The 22,042-nt window shown below is 32.0% G+C and overlaps 1 pseudogene; it reads right to left on the bottom strand.

The window, feature by feature from the left end:
• Positions 1-22,042, bottom strand: part of LOC149542167 (protein CTR9 homolog pseudogene) — a 146,853-nt pseudogene that overhangs the window by 105,123 nt on the left and 19,688 nt on the right.

The raw sequence follows: 22,042 nt of genomic DNA on the forward strand, positions 1-22,042 counted from the left end.
CCATTTTTTATCCCTTAAGTCTACCTAATATTACAAACATCCTCAATTGAAAAAGGTATACTTTAACTAGTTTCTTCTAAATATATTTGTCTTTTATTATCTTTTTCTAATAGCTGACTTCAATGGGGGATGATATTTCTACTCTGCTTGTTGGTGTTTCAATGGGGAATGTATGTCTTCCTTTCTTGTCTCTTGCTCGGGGGTTCCTTTTTCTCATATGGTTTTGGTTGAAACATTTATTGGTGTAGTTGTCCCTATAGTTGCTAATATCTAAACTTTGAAAGCATATATATTCAATCTGTAAATTAGTATGTTGTGACAAGGCTCATTTAATAGAACACAAATCAAACTATTATTCAACTGAGGTTAATTGAAATTAGATCACAAAAATTAATCAGAATGAAATACTCTTATTTCAGTACTTAGCCAATAGAGACAGTGGTATCCCAAGGACTAAAAATATCTAAATTATCATATGGAAAGGGGACAAGTACAATTTTGTGCCTCTTTTCTTCAAGCTTATACATATATTTTGTACTAAAGTTAAATATTTTCTAAAAATTAGTCATCTATTATAAGATATTAAAAAGACATATTAATTATATAACACATAACTAAATCTTCTTTACATCTCATACTCTAGTTATTAATTTCAATAAAAGTATATCCATGAAAGACACTATGATACCAAATATTTATAGTTTCCCAAGTAAAATTATTTTACTTCCATGCTTATGATAATCACACCTACTTGTATCCATACTTCATTTTGTTGAAAGGTTATTTCTTCCTCACATAGGTAGATATATTTATTGTTGATTTGTTCATTATTAGTTGTAAATGACTAATATAGTCATGCATGTGGTTAAGAAGATTACATAGAACTCCACAAAATTTGTTAGAAAAGGAATGATTGTCAATGCTCTAATACTAAATTTCTTAGAACTATTTTTATCTAAACTCTACACACTTTACCACTTTTTAAAAAAAAATCCACACCATTTTACTTAGTTGTTGACTCAAACTACTTGAGTGGACAATGAGATATATTTCATACTATACACAACTCGGTCTAATTTTCATTCTTTAATTTTTCTATATGATGTCATGACATGAGAAAAATCCTTGAAAATCATGGAAAAATTGACCAGTATATTTTAAAACTATAGCACTGGGTCTACTAAATATGGTTCTATAGTAGTAGAAAAAAATACAATCCTCTATAGTTTTCAAATCTGAACATGCCATGCTATCTAAGAATGGAGCTTCAGTCACATTTAATATTTAGAGAAACCCCATAAATGTACTTTGGGAGGGGATCAAAATATTACCGATTGCTATCCTTTATTTGTAATCATATGTTCAAGTATAAATGATCAACTATTGCTAGTGGGTGTTCATTTATATTGGGAATGACATTTCTTTCCATTTTTCATGTTTGCACAAGTTTGTTATATCTTTATGTTGAATAGTCATGTTTTAGTGATCAATAGTCTTTAATGTGTTTTCAGCTCTATTATGGAAGTTTTATATATAGCAGAATGGTTATTCTAAATATATAAGTACTCCAAAATATGTTATGAAAATAAAAAGTTCAATTTCATTAAGAAATTTTTAAGATTATGTAATCGAAAAGAAAACTCTTGGTCCCATGAGACATTTGCAGTTAGAGAGGTGTAGATATTTCTCTAAAAAAAAATTTGATCATAGTTTTGTCATTTGTTTGGGTCATACATTGTGTTTATTTTCATGCATTTGTTTTCTTATACACTGTGATCAAATTACATGCATTTTAGTTATGGTGATTTAATGGCCAACTTTCTCCAATTGCTATATGCTATTGGCAAAATGTGATTTTCATGGATACAACATCCTCATTCAAGGCTATATGGTCATCATAGTTTTACAAAAATTAGCAATCATGCCTCTTACAAATGTGATTGATCTATGCCTAGTAAATATTTTTAGGAAAGTATGGCTTTAAAGCTCTTTTGTTTCAAATTGTCTTCATTTTTTGCTTGCAATAGAGATAATAACTACATTTATCTCTTTGTTGTGACTACTACATACATGATTATAGTATTGTTACACAATTTTTAGTAGGGAAAATCTATTAATAAAATTGAATATTATATATATATATATAAGTACAAAATGTTTTTGGTCTATTGAATATAGTTAATGTAATCCTTTGTTTGAAATTTTTCTTCCTTCTCTGATTCTTTGAAGGATAATCACTTATTGAGTTTGTGAAAAAAAATTCTAGATAAAGCTAGATAAATATTCTCTAGAGATGTTTAAAATGATGTTCTACTTATATAGATTATATTTCATCCTTTTAATTGTCATTTTTTTCCTAGTTATATAATATAAACACTAGTTATAGCCTTTTATTGATTAAAAAATCTTCATTACTTCATGAAGGTGACAAGATATAAAAGAAATTGTGATCTTGGCAAGAACATGGGTTGTGAATAAGGAAGCACACACAATATTAATGCAGATCTATTAGAAAAGATAATGTGTAGAATTATTAAGGCTTCTATGGACATATTTATGAGTATATAGAGGACAATGCAAATTTACAAAGAATTTTGAAGAGAGTATTGTGAGAAGCTTCTATAGAGGATTCATGAGACTTGAAATAAGTTTGGGGGAAAAAAATTTGTCATTATAATAGGAATTTGAGGAAGAGAGATCATGGAGAATAGATTATCCATCGTCTATAGGAGAAGCAACATTTCAGACAATTTCATGGCACCTCTTTAGGATTGTATCTAAACAAGTTGAACTTTGTGTTGGTCTGATTTTCACTATGCAGAGGTTAAGGGAAAATCTTCTAAAAAATCATTTAAGTCTTGAAATTTTGAAAGTTAGGGTTTTGTTCATTTTGTTTTTCAAATCATTAGGTTGCCCTAGTTTTAGAATACCCTGAAAGTTATTTTTAGAAAAAAAATTTCAATGTATATTTTTCCCTAAGGGAGGGCTTGCATAAGCATGAGGTCATTATAATTATGTTTAATCCTATGTGACTATGCTTAGCATACAAATTGCTTAATCATTCTATTAACAATTACCTCTGATGACGCAAAGTCTTTTTAATCCTTGATCCTATTCAGATCAATGACTATCACATGCCCACAATTTCAAGATGCAAGGTATTCAAATAATGTGGGTATGTGACTTGGTGACACATAGACTTTACATTCCTAAATTCCAGAGAATCATAAATTGTCAGGAACTTTTGTAGTTTTGTCAATACTTTTGCACACATCCTAATTTTCCCACGATATCATTGGTGGATTTGCCAGTAGAGATATGTAGTTTATCACCAAGAAATGTCAGCCATTGATTTCATCTTAATCAAGGGCTAGTGCTTTCTCGCAAGAAGGTGATGCTCATAAGATAAATAATGCGAGGAAGTGAAAGTTGGACAAGTGGCACGGTCTGACAAAATGGGCCTACTATTCTCAAGAATAAAAAATAATAATGGTGAGATGTCCTCTGTGGTCTGTGTCAGATGATTTGGAATAGGTGGAGGAACATCACTCATCACTATTAGCCAATATGCTACTCAAACGAAAAAGTTTCTATAACCGTTGATCTATCAGAGATCAAAGGCCAGTGCATGCTCATAGTTTGAAACTGCAAGTCAAATAAGAAAAGCAGGAATGTGCCTTTGCAATGCTTGTCACAGTGGGGCCAGACTATGGAAAAATGCAGAAGTCATGCGATAGGATCTACTAATTATGCTTAGTTGGAGCTACTTATGATGTGGGCCAAAAATGTGACAGAAATCAATACAATAGTTAGAACATGCTGGTTAAAAGTAGTCATGTCATTGGCCCAAGTGGGTAATGCGAGCATAAAATGAAGAGTTGTTTCTAATCATTGATCCTTATCCTGATCAACGAAAGGCACTTCCCTGCATTTTGAATTTGAGTGAAGTTTAAACAAAGAAAGAATGTGTCTTGCAGAAAGGTGTCCATGGTGATGTCAACAATTTTTGCTTGGATGCCTTGTAGGGTAGAATTAGTATCGTTGTTGATCTTTCAAAGATCAACAATTGGTACAAGCCCACAATTTGAAGATGCTCATTAGATAAAGAAAGCAAGAATGTGCTAGCATGACACGTGGACTAAATGATGCATAGTACTTGCTCGCTCTGAAGAAGATATGTGATCTACTAGCATGGAATTTTGTCAGATGACATGAGCTCATATGGTGGTTTCTTATTGATCAGTACAACTAACTAGTTTTTATTAGAAAATGGATTAATCTAATCGTTGATCTTGTCTTGATCAACGAACGATGCTTCCCCGCAATTCTAAGATGCAAGGAATTTAAGTAATGTAGGGAAGTAGATTTGTGAGATGTAGCATTGTTTTAAAAGTTGTAAAGCTTGTTACCTTTTAAATCAAAACCGTTTGATCTGGTAAAATCTATGGATGAGATTCAAACTTGAGTGCAAATTGCAAGTAGTGGTTACTAAGAGTAAATATGATTCAGACCTTGTGCATGTGATTTTAATGTATGAGAAGAGCCCATGATTTCACCATTAATGAACCACCAAAGAACAGAGAGAACATAAGGGCATACAAAAATTTTGGAGCTAGGGCATGAAAATTCTTGTTTAACACTCCAGTAAAATTGCAGAAGATATCACATAGTGTAGAAGTGTGAATTCTGGCAGGTAAGTACTCTGTGACTTTCTAAGTAAATTTAAAGTATCTGTTGTTGTGAAATTCCTAGGGTTCATTCAAAATGCCTCCCCAAAAAAGTTCACTGGGTGAACAGATTATTTGAAATGTTCTATGCATGATGACTTTCTTGAACAATTCCCCTTATTAGCGCATGAAATAACTAAGGGGAGGGAACTCATTCTAAAACATCCCAAAGTAGTTGTAGCAAAAGGTTTTTATGATAAAGCTAATTGGGTAAGAGATGCCCAGGTTTCCATGGGCGGTCTAGAGTTGTTTGAAAAATGGTTTTCAGAGTGAAAACTGGACACTCCTATGAGTAATGTTTGGGAGTTTGATATTGGTAAATTAATAGTCCCCACAGTTTTCTTTGATAGTGATTTATTGATGGACTTGGCAAAGAAATATGATCCTATTATGGGATGGGTAAAAAATCATTATGGAGTCAATCATTTTAGGGTTTTCCTTGAGCTGTTCAGTGAGGTTTTCAACCTTAACCCTAACCACACTATGCATGAAATCATTGATATGGATGATTTACAAGCCAAATATGATGCACAAAAAATTTACCTAAGAATAGGGCCACTACAAGAGCATGCTGCTAAAATTGGCACTTTGCCTGTGATTACAGCCAGTACCCCAGAGCCATTGTTGAGAAGCCATTTCAACTTGAGAGCTCAAGCACTATATTTTTCTCTTTGCAAGATTTTTGGGATAGATGAAGGTGATCAAATTCTAGGTTCTATTGTCCTTATAATGGCTCAAACCCTGCAATTTGGAATGAGTACCATTCTAGATTTTTCCACTTTTCTAGCAAAATAAATTCACAATGGTTTGGTCAGAATAGCAAAAGGAAAAGTGAACAAACCATTATGTTGGTATTCATTTCTGATGCATGTATGCTTGTACAAGGGATACACTTTCTTCTCCAAGGGTATGGAGTTGGAAACAACCAAGGATGGAGAGAGGAATCTAGTGCAGTTGTGGAGTGTGGATATGACTTCAGAATCCATAGATGCTAGTTATGTAAGATTTGACAGATATTTCGCATCTAGGTTGAGATTGCTTTTGAGAGGTGATAGCCCCAAAATTTGACAAGCATTGTTGGAATTGGTTAGACCTAAAGACCGTGCACAAGGACTGTTGGTTAGTCATAATTGGGGGGATATAATCCCTTATAATGTTTCAACTATGATAAGGGTATATGGTTTTGTAGGAAAGCCACATGTGTTTCCTTTTCATGTGCCCTTGAAGATAGGGATTTCTGAGCTCTTATGGTAGATAGGTACTATAGATGAGAGAGAATTGATTAATAAGGGAATTTTCTTTCCAATTGTTACTATAGTGCATGATTTTGTCTTTGTCAGAAAAGGGTGGAAGCACTTGAATTTTTTTTTGGATAGATATAACATGGCAGAGTCTCACACCAGATTCTATAACCTTTTAAAAGAAAGGGTGAGAGATTCTCATATGGTACATCAAGTTTACTATCCAGAAGATATAGTCAGAAATATCTTCACATTACAAGAACAAGAATTGAGAAAAGAGAAATGGATAATTTTTAGTAAGACCTTGGAATTCATTAATGCTTTTAAACCCCAGTATGACCCATTGAAAGATAAGAAATAGTGGGGAGCTAAAATACAAGCACTAATGAACAATTTTTCCATAACAATTCAAACCATGAATGAAAAGAAAGCTATGTATGTTGAGACACATCCAGACAAGGCTATAGAAGTACAAAGAGAGAATAAGTAGTAGAAATGTGGTAGCTCTTGGCCAATATACATTGTAGAAAAGGGTAGGTTATGTCATGATTCAAAATGTGCAACAAGCACCCCCTCATCAGAAGCCAAGGTCAAGAAGTCCATCTGCAGCCAGCTCTCCAAAAAGGAAAAAATTAGAGTACGGGTCTTCTTCTTCTCAAGAGGAACAATACTCCCCAAGCCAGTCCCCAATCTAGATAGATGATGAAGCATCTCTAAGGGAACATCTCAGACAAATGATGGAGAAGGGGATGTGATTGTCACTTCTATAGACCTAGATGTTGGACAGCCACAAGAACCTCCTACACCTTCCTTGGACCTAACCATTGCTGATTACCAAGGTAAGGAAATTGACCCAATAGTTGCCCAGGCTTCTAAAAGATTTATTAATGATGAAAATTTTGTAAGATCTAGGGCTTTTGTTCAGTTTTTGTGGAGATTAAATATGGGAAATTTTGAGAAATCCTGTGAGAAAATCAAGGCTAAGCAACTAGATAAACCTGACCCAGTTATTAAGGGAGAGGTGAAATCAAAATTTTTGAATGATTTTTCCCAGTTTACTCTTGAACCTAGGAGGAAAATAGTTAGATAGTCAGGAGTCCTCCTTCTGCCAGAATGGGATATAGAAAATGCTATTGTTTTTGATTTAGTTAAGGAAGTAGAAGGATGTTCAACTAAAAACTGCTAAAGAAATATTATAGGCTCATAGAGGAGTAAAATTTAGTGATGACCACCAAGCCCTTGTTATATGGTCCATGGAAAAGAGGGAAAATACTAGGATGCATGAGTTTCCCACTACAGAGCATATTAGTACATTGATAGTATACAGGCCTGGTGAAGTGAGTAGTAAGAAAATAATGGAAATGGCCTCAGAAGTGCTAAAATTTGGTGGTGTTGTATCTGGCCAAGAAGAAGATATATTTATCCAACTCAATGCTAGCTTTGAAGAAGTTTTGAAAGCATATCAGGAAAGGGGTGTACAAATATAGTCACTAGAAAACAAAGTGTCTCAAATGGAGAAGGTATTGGGGAAAAGAAAAATGGGAGAAACTAGCAAACCCAGGATTGCCTACCCCCCAAGGCCACCTATTGAACCCTTCAAGTATACTCCAATAGTTGAGATACCTGATACTCTAGAAAGACCTCAGTTCTATACTGCAGATGATTTTGAAGAACAGAAGAATAAGTTGTATGCCATGCATGTAGAGCTTAACAATTAGCATGAAGAAAAATTGAGGCACGGTATTATGTATTTAATAGACAGAATAGAGTGGCCCACATTCTTTCATCAATTGTCAAAGATTTCAGCAATCAGGGATGAATTAAAGAAAAATGAAGATATATTCAAACCAATTGTACAGAAGTGGATAGAGAGGTGCTCAAATATCACTACTATGTGTATATCTATTATTCATTTAACATATCATCAGATAGAAGGAATTTTTGACTTACTAAATAAGTTGTAGGATTTTGATGATAAACAAGATTATTTCTATAGAAGATTAACCAATTGCCTTTCCAAGTATTTTGAAAAAGAATTTGATGTATTCCCTTGTGCTCTAAAGTCAGTTGATAAAATAAAAGAAAAGGAAGAATGGAAGAAGGAGCTAGATGAAGCTTTTTGTGAGAGAATAAATAGGGTTATAAATGAAGCTGGCCATCTATTGTGGGCAATAAAAAATGAGGAGTTGGTTAAAGTGCAGATATTTTTCAACTCTATCCGAAAAGAATTGGTTAATATGGAGACAATTGCAAATTCCCTTTTAACTGTACAAAGAGAAGTTTTGAGTTTTGATTGGCCAGATGATGTTGTCTATAATAAGTGGAAGGACAAATTCATGTCTACAGAGTAGATGTTAGAAGATGATGAGGTAGAAGATCATGCAAATGTAACTATTACTTTAACAATCAATGAAAAAGACAGAGAAAATCCCCAAGTTAAAGTAAACTTACAGATAAATGAAGGAGACACATCACTTTCAAGCCTCATGGCCACTTATTCCAAAAAATTAGATAGATAAAAGAATCAAATCATTATCCCAATTCTAGAGGATGTAATAGAAAGGGCCCACAAAAGGAATGTTTGATGTAAAACTTTTTCTGTTACTTACATTTTTGTCATCTTGTGATAAGTGTATCCAAATTTTTCTTGTAAAAGACACCTGTCACTTTCTCTTAGCCTGAAGCTTGTTGCATCTCACACTATTTAAGTGAGATTCCAAGGCAAAAGAATGGTCTGAATTCTATTTTTCTAAGTGATATGCTTAGTCTATCTTTGGTACAAATTTTTGAAAGCAAGTTTATGATGTATGTTCTCTGTCAATTCTCTAAGAATACATGAATATAGAATGAGCTATGTTTCTTTCTAAAGGTCATTTTGAGTCTATTGTAAAGGGTATATAATTTTCAAAGAAAATGAAAACAAATTGTAAACTATCCCCATATCAATTCTTTCTTAATCTTGTCTCCTTTTAATTACTTGGGTATCTTGATATTGTATAAGTAAAGGCTTGTGCAATTGAAAGCAATCTAGTTAGGTTGTATATCAGTTTATCACTGTTGTTAATTCAATGGATTAAGTAAAAGCTTTGGTGAATGTGATAAGGTTGCTTTAGTAGTTGAAAGGGTTTTGAATGATAAATTCTCATAAGAATTTCTGATAAAATTTGTTGTAAGGCAAAATATTAGATCTATAAATTTGTAATAGACTCTATGCTCCAATGGATTAGGCACTGATCAAATTTGACCCAGCTGAAAGAGGAACATGTCACAAATGGTTATCAAAAATACAAAATTAAATCAATTTTACTTTTATTTCCTATAGATCTTCAAGGTTTGCCAGTACTTGTCTGAATGGAATGTTTTAGCTTTAGTTAGCCACTATAGATTGGGAACATCTTTAGATCTATTGAAGAATTTTTGGCCATATCTGTTATATGGGATGTGTTTATCAAGTTATCAAGAATTGTGTATGTATTTGAGGATTTGAGATGAGAATCAGACTGAAACTAAAAATAATCCTCATACATTTTTCCCAGTCTTGAATCATCCCTAAGTATACACACCTTGGTTTTGCAGAGCCAGAAGAGTAGAAAACCACTCTTGGTTTTGTTGAAGTTGGGCCCATATGCTTTGCACATGCAATTGTTAACAAGAATTGGCTAGTCTTTAGATTGTATGAGTACTATCATCTTGGTATTAAGCAATTAATTTCTTAGTAGTTTTAGTTCATTTTAAGACTCCAACACTTTGCGCTATATTGAGCAACTCTACATATTAGTGGATATAAGACTAATTTCATGTGTCATTTAAAAGCATGTGCATTTAAGAAAGGAAATGACCTATTACATTTTTTACATTTTTTACAAATTGCACTAGACATTCTTCAATTATAGCATAAATAGACGTGTTCAGTTCTTTTATATCATCACTAAGTTTGGAAGCCTCCAAGTACAATGCATGCTCTTGTGCAAATTCCTTAGCAGACCAAAAATGACACCAACCATTGCTACAAAAGAATGCGATTTTGGTTGTTCTACAATGATAGCAGAAATTTCAATGATATTAATCTGCATTTGACATTACTGCACAACATTCTTGTGATCAAGATGTTTAATGGGCATGAATAATATCAAATTAGTAGAATGTGCTACAAATTGACTAGCATAAAAGCATTAAATTTAATAAAATATTGAAATGAAAAAGATGAACTTGACATTTGGAAATAGTAACTAAAATATTCATGCATAAATTATAATTTAAACAACGTATTTTGAAAGTAAAATTCAAAATTCAAATTAGTAGATATCATTTATAAACCTAGTTAGAGATACAACCAATGAGGTTTGACTTTTGCATATTGTTATTTGTAACAAGTATTATATATTGTGAAATTATAAATGTTACCTACTTTCTCCATTAACTGTTGCATGTCATATACATGTTATGATCCTCTACTTCCTCCCTATAATATTATTCAACATATGAAAACACTAAAAAGAAATAATGAGAATAGTCTATCAATCAATGTATACTTTAGAATGATCTAATATTATTTGTTTCCACTATTCAAATTCTTCCTCATGTCTCCCAATTTATGAAAAGAGTTATCAAATGAATTCAAACATGATTGCAGATAAATAAAAACAAAAGAATACTTTAGAGAGGAATAATTTTAGGCAATCACATAGAAATCCATTCTTAGGAAAACTTCATACACTACAACTAAATTTCACATATAAATGATTTTGACAATGGCATCCTTTTGCATTACCTGAAACCAAGAGATTGACACAGTTAGTTGTCATGTAATCATAGGTTAATGTTGAGCTTCACTTAGTTTTGAGAATAGTTTAATATTTTCTACAAATTAGAGCCAACCATGTGAAGTTGGAAGCTCATCCCCCACCCCAACATTTGGATTCCCCGTTAACATCCAAAATTCATTCATTGTATTAATAAAATGTAACATTCATGAATTATCACATGATAAAATTTATTAACACATTATTTTCATTAGAACATTCACATTAACATTGAAACATAAGGTTCATTAGAACATGAACATGAACATTCAATAGAACATAAATAAAACATCTATACATAAACATCAATCATTATCAAATAAGTTACATAAGTTCACATGAGGATTATTTTTCTCTCTCTTTTTTTTCCCCTTTTTTTGTCCTTCCCTATATTTTTGCAAAGGAATATCTAGGACCACATCATCTTGCCCACTCATTGGCTTGGATCCCAATGCCCTCATTAGGAACAACCTCTAGATCCCCTGCAACTGCAATACAAGATGTTTTCTTAATCCAAACACATATTATAGTTAAATTTCTATTACTACACAAAATTCAATTTAAAATGTTTACTTGTATTAATAATTTTGAAATAAGAAATTGAATAGAAAATGTTTACCTATATATACATTGATATTATTCTTCATCCATCTCATCACCATGATGATTTTCATCATCGACATTATCACTGCCACTATTCTGCTTGTTTTCATGGTCATCATCATCATTGCCATTGACATCATCATCATCACCATCATCAATAGTAGCATCATTTTCTTTAGGAGCATCATCTACTAACTTTTAATCATGGTTCACATCTTCCTCTTCCTCTATATCTTCTTCTTCCATCACATTATCCTTTATCAAACATCCTCTTGGATCATGTCTAACAACAAATGACCACCCTAGTTTATGTGAAACATCTTAGTAAAATACCTTCTCACATTGACTTGGAAGAACATACGGCTTATCCCTAACTGGCTCAAACAACCTTATATTAATCATTGGAAATCCATTCTCATGATCAATAATAGTTCTATTAGGATCATTTTGATTGGATCATAGTCTCTACCATTAGATGAAAAATATAAATAATTTGAAGGAACTAAAGTCACAATCTCATATATCAACCTAAATGCTATAGTATTGATTTTGAGATTGTCGAGGATGTAAGTCATTTCTAGATGAAATATTAGTCACCTGGAAGATTATACTTATCCCAAGATCACAAGTTCTCTTCTTGTCATCTAAATCTTTGATTAAAAACTTATAACCATTTTAGAACATTGTCTTGTGGTGTTTCACCTACAATAATTTAAAACATGTATAAATTATTCCATCACGAGTTCAAAAACATATGGCTGACTAACAGACTTATAATAACATGGAGATCTCTTAAACCATATGCTAAATCCATTTCCTTTTGTGTGACATTGGAATCTCAATTAAAATGAAATTCTCTAACCAATGAAGACATAGATTTTCATTTTAATCCTTGACTAGAATGTTGACATTGTTCAATCCACACCATCATCCAATCTTGATTTCTTCCAATAAACAAATGTATTGCATCCCACTCATTAGAAGCTATAAAAAATTAAATAGATGACTTTGAACATATTTATTTTGAAGATTTTAAGAATTAATTAACTACAATAACATCACAAAATTTATTACCTTTTAATTTCCTAAATCTACCTTTCCCCACCAAGTACTCCCCTTCAAAATTTGTAATGGAGTTGAGATCCCAAATGTAATCTAAATGGGTATTTTTTGTAATATTAGGAAGATATTGAGTGACATACACCGTCATTTAGTATGCCATATATCCCTCAATCATAGAATCCTCAAGATGTGCTCTTTGTCAAACCAAACCCTTCAAAAATTTCAAGTGTCTCTCAACCATCTATACTAACCTAGGTTGTACAAGTCCACACAATTAAATCTCCTCAAATTGGTGTATAAGGTAGTGTTCTTGTGCATTGAAGATTTTGAATGTAAACAATTTTGCATTTCACACATTAGTATACAATTCTTTTCTTTCAATATTTTTTATATTTTTTAGAGATTTTTTTAGATGACAACCACTTACAAGGGATTCAAGACATAGAAACATATAAATATGAGGCTTTACAATAAATTACTTATTTTATATATTGAAGAAATATCATTACTTACCACATGCATTTTCCAAGATCATATATCACTTGTCTTATAATAATGTCAAAGTTGTTTGAGATTGATAGGGGTATCACATACTGTAACAATTATCAACTAATCATTTCACTCTTTTCTATTATAATATAATAAAAATTGAATTTGGTTTCATAGATATATTATAAATACAAAATGTCATAAATTACCTTGACGAAGGTATGACAATCATGGGTTTCTAGCCTTGCGATAAATTCAATTTTCTTTGATATAAAATTTCTTATATTCACAGCAAATCCTATAGGAAATCTCATATTTTGCATGATTTATTTTATTGAATTACTTTTCTACTCCATTAATAACCAAGGAAGGGAACTTGCATTAATTCAATCTCCACTATTATTTGATTCAATGATATTTTTTATTGCATGATTGGAATCATGAATATCACTACAAATATTGGCAAGTTTTTCTTTTTAATGCCTTCCATTCAATATTTTCCATAGTGTCTTCGTTACATTCTTTCCAATATGCATGGTATGAAATAAATGCACAATTTTTAGCTAATTGTAGTAGGATAGCCTACTAAATTCACTAAGATAAAATTTTAGTCACTTTGGAAGGTGGTCAGTACTAATGGCTTGATGACCTCAAATTCTATTGTGTTCCAGCTACCATAAGTAAGGTATCAGTCTTCATGCCTTTGATGTAGTCTCTTCTTTCCCATTGAAGAGATTTTTTTGACATTTCAATACTTATGTTTTTTTTTGTGGAGAAAGTTCCTATTCTCATCAAACACTTTCTTTCTTAAACTTTTGGAATCATGAGGCTTCATCATTGGACCATACATTGTACATGCAAATGTTCCCTTTGTTTGAAGGCCTACAAGATAATGATAAAATTAGATTATTATGTTCATTTTTGGAATTAGTATTATTGTGTACAACTAGATTTTAATATAACAAACCTAAGAAATGTGTCAACCTTGGGGCATCATGAATTGTCCACAAGCATTGCATGAAATTGAAATTGTTATTTTCCAATTGGTCTAGAGATATTATACATAGTGAAACCATTCTATAACACTAGCAACTTGTTGATAAGAGTTGCATTATATACATTCATATCTCTCACTTGGTACTTACCTAGTTGAATGAACAACATTAGATAATTATTGTGGTCATTTCACTCCAAGACTTATAATTGCATGTAGGTAACAATAAAATAATTAAATACTTGGAACAATCATTGCCAACATAATGTTCTTGCTCTTTATTGACATTCATGGGCGAAGGTTGTTGTCACTTAAAAAGGCTAGACCGAGTTAATGGATCACATCTCTCCATATGGATTGACATCATCAGTTGCTAGAGAAAGCTTGAGATATTGAGGTTCTTATTTAAAGTGTGTTCACTTTTCCTCTATTTTCTTAAATGATGAACCATCCACAGGAATTTGAATAATGTCATCTTGACTTTTATTATGTGCATGGTATTCAATAAATTATGCCAAGCTATTGCACATGAATAATCTTTTAAGAAGCAAAATAATGGGGATGTAATGAACCACATTTCAAGACACATTTTCTCCACTTGATCATCTCAATATTTTCTTGTATGGCATTTGGGGCATTTTGTTACATCTTCATGATCTTTATGATAAATTATATGATGTTGAGGATAAGCATCTATTTGTTGATACTCCAATCCAATATGTTTCATAGTGGCACATAATTCTCAATACAAGGGAGGGAAAATATTTTATGGTGGTATATAATTGTTACCTATCAATCTACGAAAAAACAAATTATTCATTAGTATTGATGTAGGAGCATCTAGTGGTGTAAAGGCAATCCTATCTCACCCAAAATATGCTTAGAGATAGTTTCTATTTAATGTGTTTTTATTTCTAGATACCCATTTGGGTCAAATAAAGGTTGCAACTCTCACAGTTCCACTATTAGTTTTTTGGGTTAGAGTTTTTAAGCACCTTGGGATATGTGTAAATGCAGACAATGGGTTATTTTTTAATAGAGCCAAAATTATGATGAGTTAGAGGGTGTAAGTTGGAGGGATGATTATACATGTAATTTAAAACACTCCCAAAAAAAGAATCATGTCAAAAGGCTTTATGGTTAGAAATTTATTACAATTTTAATTTTCCTAGAGACCTCCTAAGAGCACTTCAAAGTAAGATATGGGGCACTAAATGGCCTCATACAGGGCCAAAAAATGGGGGATGAAAAAATCTAGTCCATAGGGTTGTAGAGCACTTCAAGAGCTTTTTGAAAGTGTAAATGATTCATCAATTGGATTCACGATTCAAAAGTTAAGCCTCCCGGAAGTTGGACTACCATTTTTGGATTCTTCTAATTTTACACTAACTTCTAACATGACTTCTGGAACCTTCTATTTTGGTGGTGTATGCCAACTAGCATATTCTAGAATGTATTCCTAACCCTAAATGAATTGGGGTCTATTTAAGAACATTTCTGGCATTGTAAAGGCAGTTCTCAGTGGAGTTAGAGAGAGGGTACTGTGTGGAGGATTTCTTTCTCCATAGTCATACTATTGTAAGCCCATAGGGCATTTTTATTGATAATAATATTTTCCTTTTCATGTGTGTTCATTCTAGTATTTGGCTATGTCTCCATCAGGTATAAACCATATTAATGGTACATATTACACCTTTTATAGACTATAATGACATATATCATAAACCTTAGCATATGTGACATTGTTAAATAAGATAAATCATTCATAACCTTCAAATTCACCAACAACAATACAAAAGATAGAAGGGTTGATTCAGATCCTTTGTAGCAGGTCATGTTTTTCTACTTAGGTAGAGGTATATCATGGATGACCTAATGTCATCATCATCACCATCATCATCATTAACAGCAGGAGTAGCAACGACACTACTACCAAATGTGTCATGGATCAGTACATTTGTACCATCATCTACAATTGTGTTTGTTGGCACATGACTGTCATATTCCATGGGATCATGATCTTCTCCTTCGGTACTCACACCTCCATGTTTCTCCATAGTTATACCTCCATGTTCCTACATATTCACACCTTAATGTTCCTCCAAGATGTTTTGATCCATATCATGTACTACCGGGGGCTAGGGAGATTGACCTATATAAAAATGATGATAATCAAATCCCTATTCTATGGTTCATATGTATATTATTTGTGAAAAGAATATAACAAAAAACTTACCAATAGATGATAATCAAACCCCCCTTCAGTGTTACCATTCTTCGAATAATGTCTCTTCGTTGTTTTTATTTTGATTCTTCTTGTATTTAAGTCGTTATAATGCTTGCAAGGACAATAAATTTATCATCACCTACTCTTTAAAAGTTAGACAATAATCTAGCAATTATCTCCTTATTTTGATCAAACTCCCTTATATTATTTGACATGATCCTTCTTCACAATATATTTGCACATATGGTTTTGAAAGAAACATTTGATGTAACTAATGTGTATATCTACAAAAATATTGGACATTTTTTACTTAATGTTTATATCAACATGTATGGTTCCAAAAGAAAAATTTTGTGTAATTAATGTGTATATCTACAAAAATATTGAACATGTACTTAATGTGTATATCATCACATATGGTTTTGAAAGAAACATTTGGTGTAAGTAATATATATATATCTGCAAAAATATTGGACATGTTGTACTGAACATTTACATCTTCTCATACAGTTTTGAAAGAAAAATTTGGTGTAATTAGTGTGTATATCTACAAAAATATTGGACATGTTGTAGTTCATGTTTATATCTGCACATATAGTTTTGCAAGAAACATTTGGTGTAATTAATGTGTATATTGGTAACAATATTAGACATGGTACAATTAATGTTTATATCTACACATATGGTTTTGAAAGAAACATTTGGTGTTGAAATAGTACATAAAGTTTTACAAAATTATTGCTTTAACATAAAATGCACTTGAATAACTATTAGGTTACAATCAAGAACATGATGTTGAAAAAGTAAAGAAAGTGCTTGACATGAGAGGTCTGCAAGTGAGGGTGTTGACCAATCTTGAAAGCATAAATGTTGAAATGAAAGCTATTAAGGATCAAACATGTATTGCAAAGTTACAACACAATGTGGAGTTGAAAGCTATAAAGGATCAAACACCTAGGCCCATTTTCCTCTATTCACTTCCTCTTCAATCCTCTTGTTTGTAACTCCTTATCACTCCCTCCATTCTTCTTCTTATTTTCTTGAATACTCAGGGAGTTGTTTGCATGATTCCTCATCAATTCATATTTCAATCAAATTCCTTTTTCCTTCAACTTAACCTTCTATTGGTTGATCTATGTGCATGTAAATGGTGTTAACTATGAGTCATTACTGTGTCAAAACATCATCTTTATTTGACCAAAATATAGCAGCAATTATATTCTTTTTTGTTCTATCATGATCACCTTGGAAATAGCATCTACATTTTATTAAACTAGCATATCCTAATATCTTAAATGCTAGTTTCTTAGATTTTTTTGTTTCAAAAATTTTTGATGGTTTTTGTGTATGTTCTTTATCTTCTTTCTCCTTTAAATTTAATATATTAAGGTATGAGGATTTTTCATGATCACCTTGGAATTTATCATGTATTTCATCTACATTTTCTTTTCCATTACTTAAAAGAGTGTTTCAAGGTTGAAAACCACTTCAAAATCCTTTGCATGGTTCAAAGGTAATGTCATCATGGAATGGGCCTCATGATTATGGCATTTACACAAAGTAGAACTTTTTTTATTGAACTCCTTTCACTCAACTCTTCACTGAAGTTATTCTTCCAACAATGAGAATAGATGCTACAAATTCCTAGGAGCCAAGGTACCCTGAACCTATGCTACATTTTTTTGAGACATGGGAGAAGTTACTACTAGATTTAGTACTTCATAACATTTTGGATCATATAGTGCTGCCCAAATTAACAACACAAATAGATACTTTGGATCCTTGTAGGGAGACTATGCCAATACATGCATGACTACATCCTTTGTTTTCATTGTTAAGCCAGCATATTGAACCCTTATATCCAACCATTCATTATAAGTTGGGGAATTTACTTCATGCCTGGCATGCAAGTGATGCATCAACATATACAATTTAATCCCCTTGAAAATATGTATTTGATCTTACTAGCTAGGAACAACTACTTGTTTAATTTATTTTCAATTTAAAAATTATTTCTTCATCTTCAAGTAACCTAAATCCTTGGTTCTCCTAGCTATATTATTTCTCTATTGTTATATATTCTATAGTAGATTTTCAATATCTTTCTCCATGTTTTAATTATGTATAATAAATCCCATATCATCTTTGGATAACACTAAGAAAAGTGGTTGCAAATATATGAATAAAGAACTTAAAAAGGATTTCAATTAAATAAATAATTTGTGTGTCTGATGCTATTTAATGAAATACTAAACCACCCAATAATCATATATTTATATTGATCAAAGTATGCATAGAGTAAGATCTTGGTACATAAAATTTCAGCAAAAAATAGAGGGAACAAAATTCAAATAGGGTGTCACATAGTATCTAACTATAACTATGAATTAAATATAATAGATCATTACTTGTATTTTGTTAGTCCACATAAAAATCAATAACCTTTTTTTTACTATACAAACTTTTGATTAGTCAATAATATTTTCCTTTTTTTTTTCTTTGGGAAGTAATCGCCTTGAATTGTGCATACCATTTTTTCTATCCAAGTAGTATTAGGACTAGCACAAATAGCTCCTAGAATTGTTGTTCATAGACCCAATGGATATTCATGCACACCCAATTTTGAAAGTTTCTACCATTAGATCTCTTTATTTTAGATAATCATATAAGAATTTGGGTTATTATGCTCAACCCATTAGCACTCTAAGCCTTATCTTATCTCATATGTTAGCCAAGTACATTATATTTCTCCTTCGATTAAATCAACAAAAGGCCTTAATCCTCACATGCCTTTCAAGAATCAATTACAATCAGCATTGAGATCATTCCAATTCTTTTCATTAATGGTGTAATTTAGTTTTTATGATTACAAAGGAAACTGTTCAAGTGGATGTGTTTCTTGTTAGAGAAAAAAATTAATTTAATTTCATTTATTAAATTACATTTTCTTACTTATCAAAATTTCACTTTATGCACATTTGCATTCAAATTTAACAATTAAATAGTAATTAATAAATGGCTTTTACCTTTTAGGTTACCCTTTTCGAGTTTCAATCTCCTACTATAAGGATAGATTGCTTAAAAGTGTGTATATATATATATATATATAATTTGCATATTTTTAGAGCAAACCCTTGCCTCTTCTTGTCTTTTTCTTCTTTGTTATACATTTTCTACATGCAAGTATTTGACGGCTTTGTAGATTTGTTTTACATATTGCTCAAATCCTTCATGGTATCAGAGCCACATCTATTGTAGCTTGTTTAGTATTTGGAAAGAAAGGAAAAGGAGGGTTTGACAGATCAGATTTTTAGTTTTTAAGGTATTTCTTGAGAAAATAGGGGGTCACATAGTTTTGGAGCATCTTGATTCCAAACAGACCTCACAAATGGATTTAGAAGGTGTCAAAACTCCTATTTTCATATAAATTTTATCCGTTTTGGATAAAGTTCATCTGAAAGGCAAAAAAATAATTTAGAAAGCCATACAACCTCCTACACACACTTCAAAATGAATTTTTTTTAATGAAAACCAGTCTATAGGCCATTTTTCTAGCCCACTAACCCTTTTCCTAGCATGAAAAAATCTATTTCCAATAGCAAGGAATCTTTGCAACACCACTACCAACTTCCAGCACCCATCAATAGTTTCTCAGCCTAGAATTTCATTTTTCCTGCTAGCAAATTTTGTCAGCACTAGCATCTTTTTCCCAACTGCCATCTATTTTATTCAATAGCTACCACTTGCAACCACCAATTTTTCACTGCCATGTTGCTTCTATAGTCATTTTTTTGGCCATGCTGCCACCTACAGCCACTACTGCTCAACCACTTCTTGGCACTACCACCCTTTGCCACCTCTTTTCCCCCACTCACATGGCTGCCTCTACACCTACCATGTGGCACTAATGCTATGTCATCTCTACAATGTGTTAGGTGCCATGTCAATAGTCAAACATCAACTGCCATAAGGATACCACATGGCACTATCATGTGTCATTCTACATGGTAGTCATTTTATTTTGTGATGGCCCCCAAGCCATCAATTATAAATTAGTGAAATGCTAATGTTAGCATGACACTAGCTCTACATCATCCCTCTTGCATGCCCTTCAGGTCCTTTTTTCACCCACTATTAGTTTTTTGGCCATATCTTGAGCATACGAGGTTCCTTTTTGGATCCAAATGAAGTACTAAAAGGATGGCTTTGAGGCAAAGAGAATGGCATAGGAATTTTTGATTTTTAATGTAGTTTTCTTGCCTATTTGGGTAGTCAAATTTAGATGTTCTATTATTTACTCTAGATAGCATATCTTGAGCATCCCAACTCCATTTTTCAAAAACATAATATTTTTTGAAAACTTATTCAGTATTCTTTCTAGAAATACTAGTTTGTCTTTTAGATTTTGTGCAAAGCTCTTTCTATTATGGTTTTTCATTATTTCACTATGGTGGATATCTTGGGTGTTTTAGGTTTGAGGATCATTTTTGTGTCATGGGATTTCTTCTTTTAGGCCTTACTATCTATTGTAACAACTCTTTCACCTTTCTAATCATTGTTGATATCATTTGTAAGTATGTTTATACAAGCACACTAGGATAAAGTAAATTGCCTATGTATTTTCATTTTAGTTATTTGTCTTGTTTTTCCTTTTGATTCGAGCAGTGTCATCTAATGACACTCATGTAGATTATTATTTTCAAAAGATCTTTCATGTCTTGTGCTTTATTATACATGCACTAATTTGATAAAGTTTCATGGGGGTTTGATGATTTCTCTTTTTCTTTTTTTTCATTCCTTTTTCTAGTGAGTGTTCCCTCCATGACATTATCCTCATGATTTTTCTGAGATTGATCACCTCAATACACACATATCTACTATTTTGTGCACCTTGATCATTGCTTCCTTACCTGCAATTATTTTAGCCCACTTTTCTAGTTTCCCATCACCTCACCCTTGTTTCATTATGGGGTTCTCCTATTATTTCTCACACTTCCATGGTATGATTGATTAGCTCTTCAGGAATTGGTGTTTCATGCAATCTGTATCTTAAAATTTAGTTGTTTGCCTTTATTTGTCTCCTAATTTGATGTAGAATATAGTCTTCTCTACTTGGTTAGGTTCTATTTCAAAGGAGGTTCTACAGATCAATAGTTTCTTTTCAACAAAGTTTGCGACTTCTTCATGTTCCATTGATGTTTCTTCATCATCACTCTTTGTTCCTATTTTTCATAACATTGCTCTAGTTGGAGGCTTCTGCAAACCTTCACTAGGTTTTAGGTATCTCTTTTTGAAGTAGAGTTTTTTCCACTAATTTTTCTCTATTTCTCCATTTCATTGAGATTTGGTTGTGATTGGGTACCTCATCAAGCCTTATTGCTGAGACATAAGTTTACTTTCAACATTTCATTATAGATTTCTTACTCTCTTTGTACTATTTGTAGCTGCATTGTTGCTCATCTTAAAGCGAGGTGCCACAGAAAAAGGTTAATTATTTTAATTTATTAAACTAAATTTTCTCCCTTCTTAAGATTTCAATTTATGCACTTTTGCATTCACATTTAATAATTGAATAGTAATTATTAAATGGCTTTTACCTTTTAGGTTATCCTTTCTACCTTTTAGCTTGACCTTTTTGGGTTTTGGTCTCCTAATATAAGGATAGATCATTTTTAAGTATCTTATATCTTTTCTTTTTACAAGAATACAATTTGCATATTTTTAGAGAAAATCCTTGCCTCTCCTTATCTTTTTCTTCTCTATGACAAGTTTTCTATATTAAAGCATTTAAGGGCTTTGTGGATCTATTTTTTGTATTTCTCAAATCCTTCATAGTATCAAAGCTAGATTTGTTATAGCTTGTTTAGTATTTAGATAAAAAGGAGAAATAGGGTTTG

This window comes from Cupressus sempervirens, chromosome 8 (assembly GCF_028749045.1).
Source record: "Cupressus sempervirens isolate cs-2001-9-10 chromosome 8, ASM2874904v1, whole genome shotgun sequence".
NCBI classification, from domain to species: domain Eukaryota; kingdom Viridiplantae; phylum Streptophyta; class Pinopsida; order Cupressales; family Cupressaceae; genus Cupressus; species Cupressus sempervirens.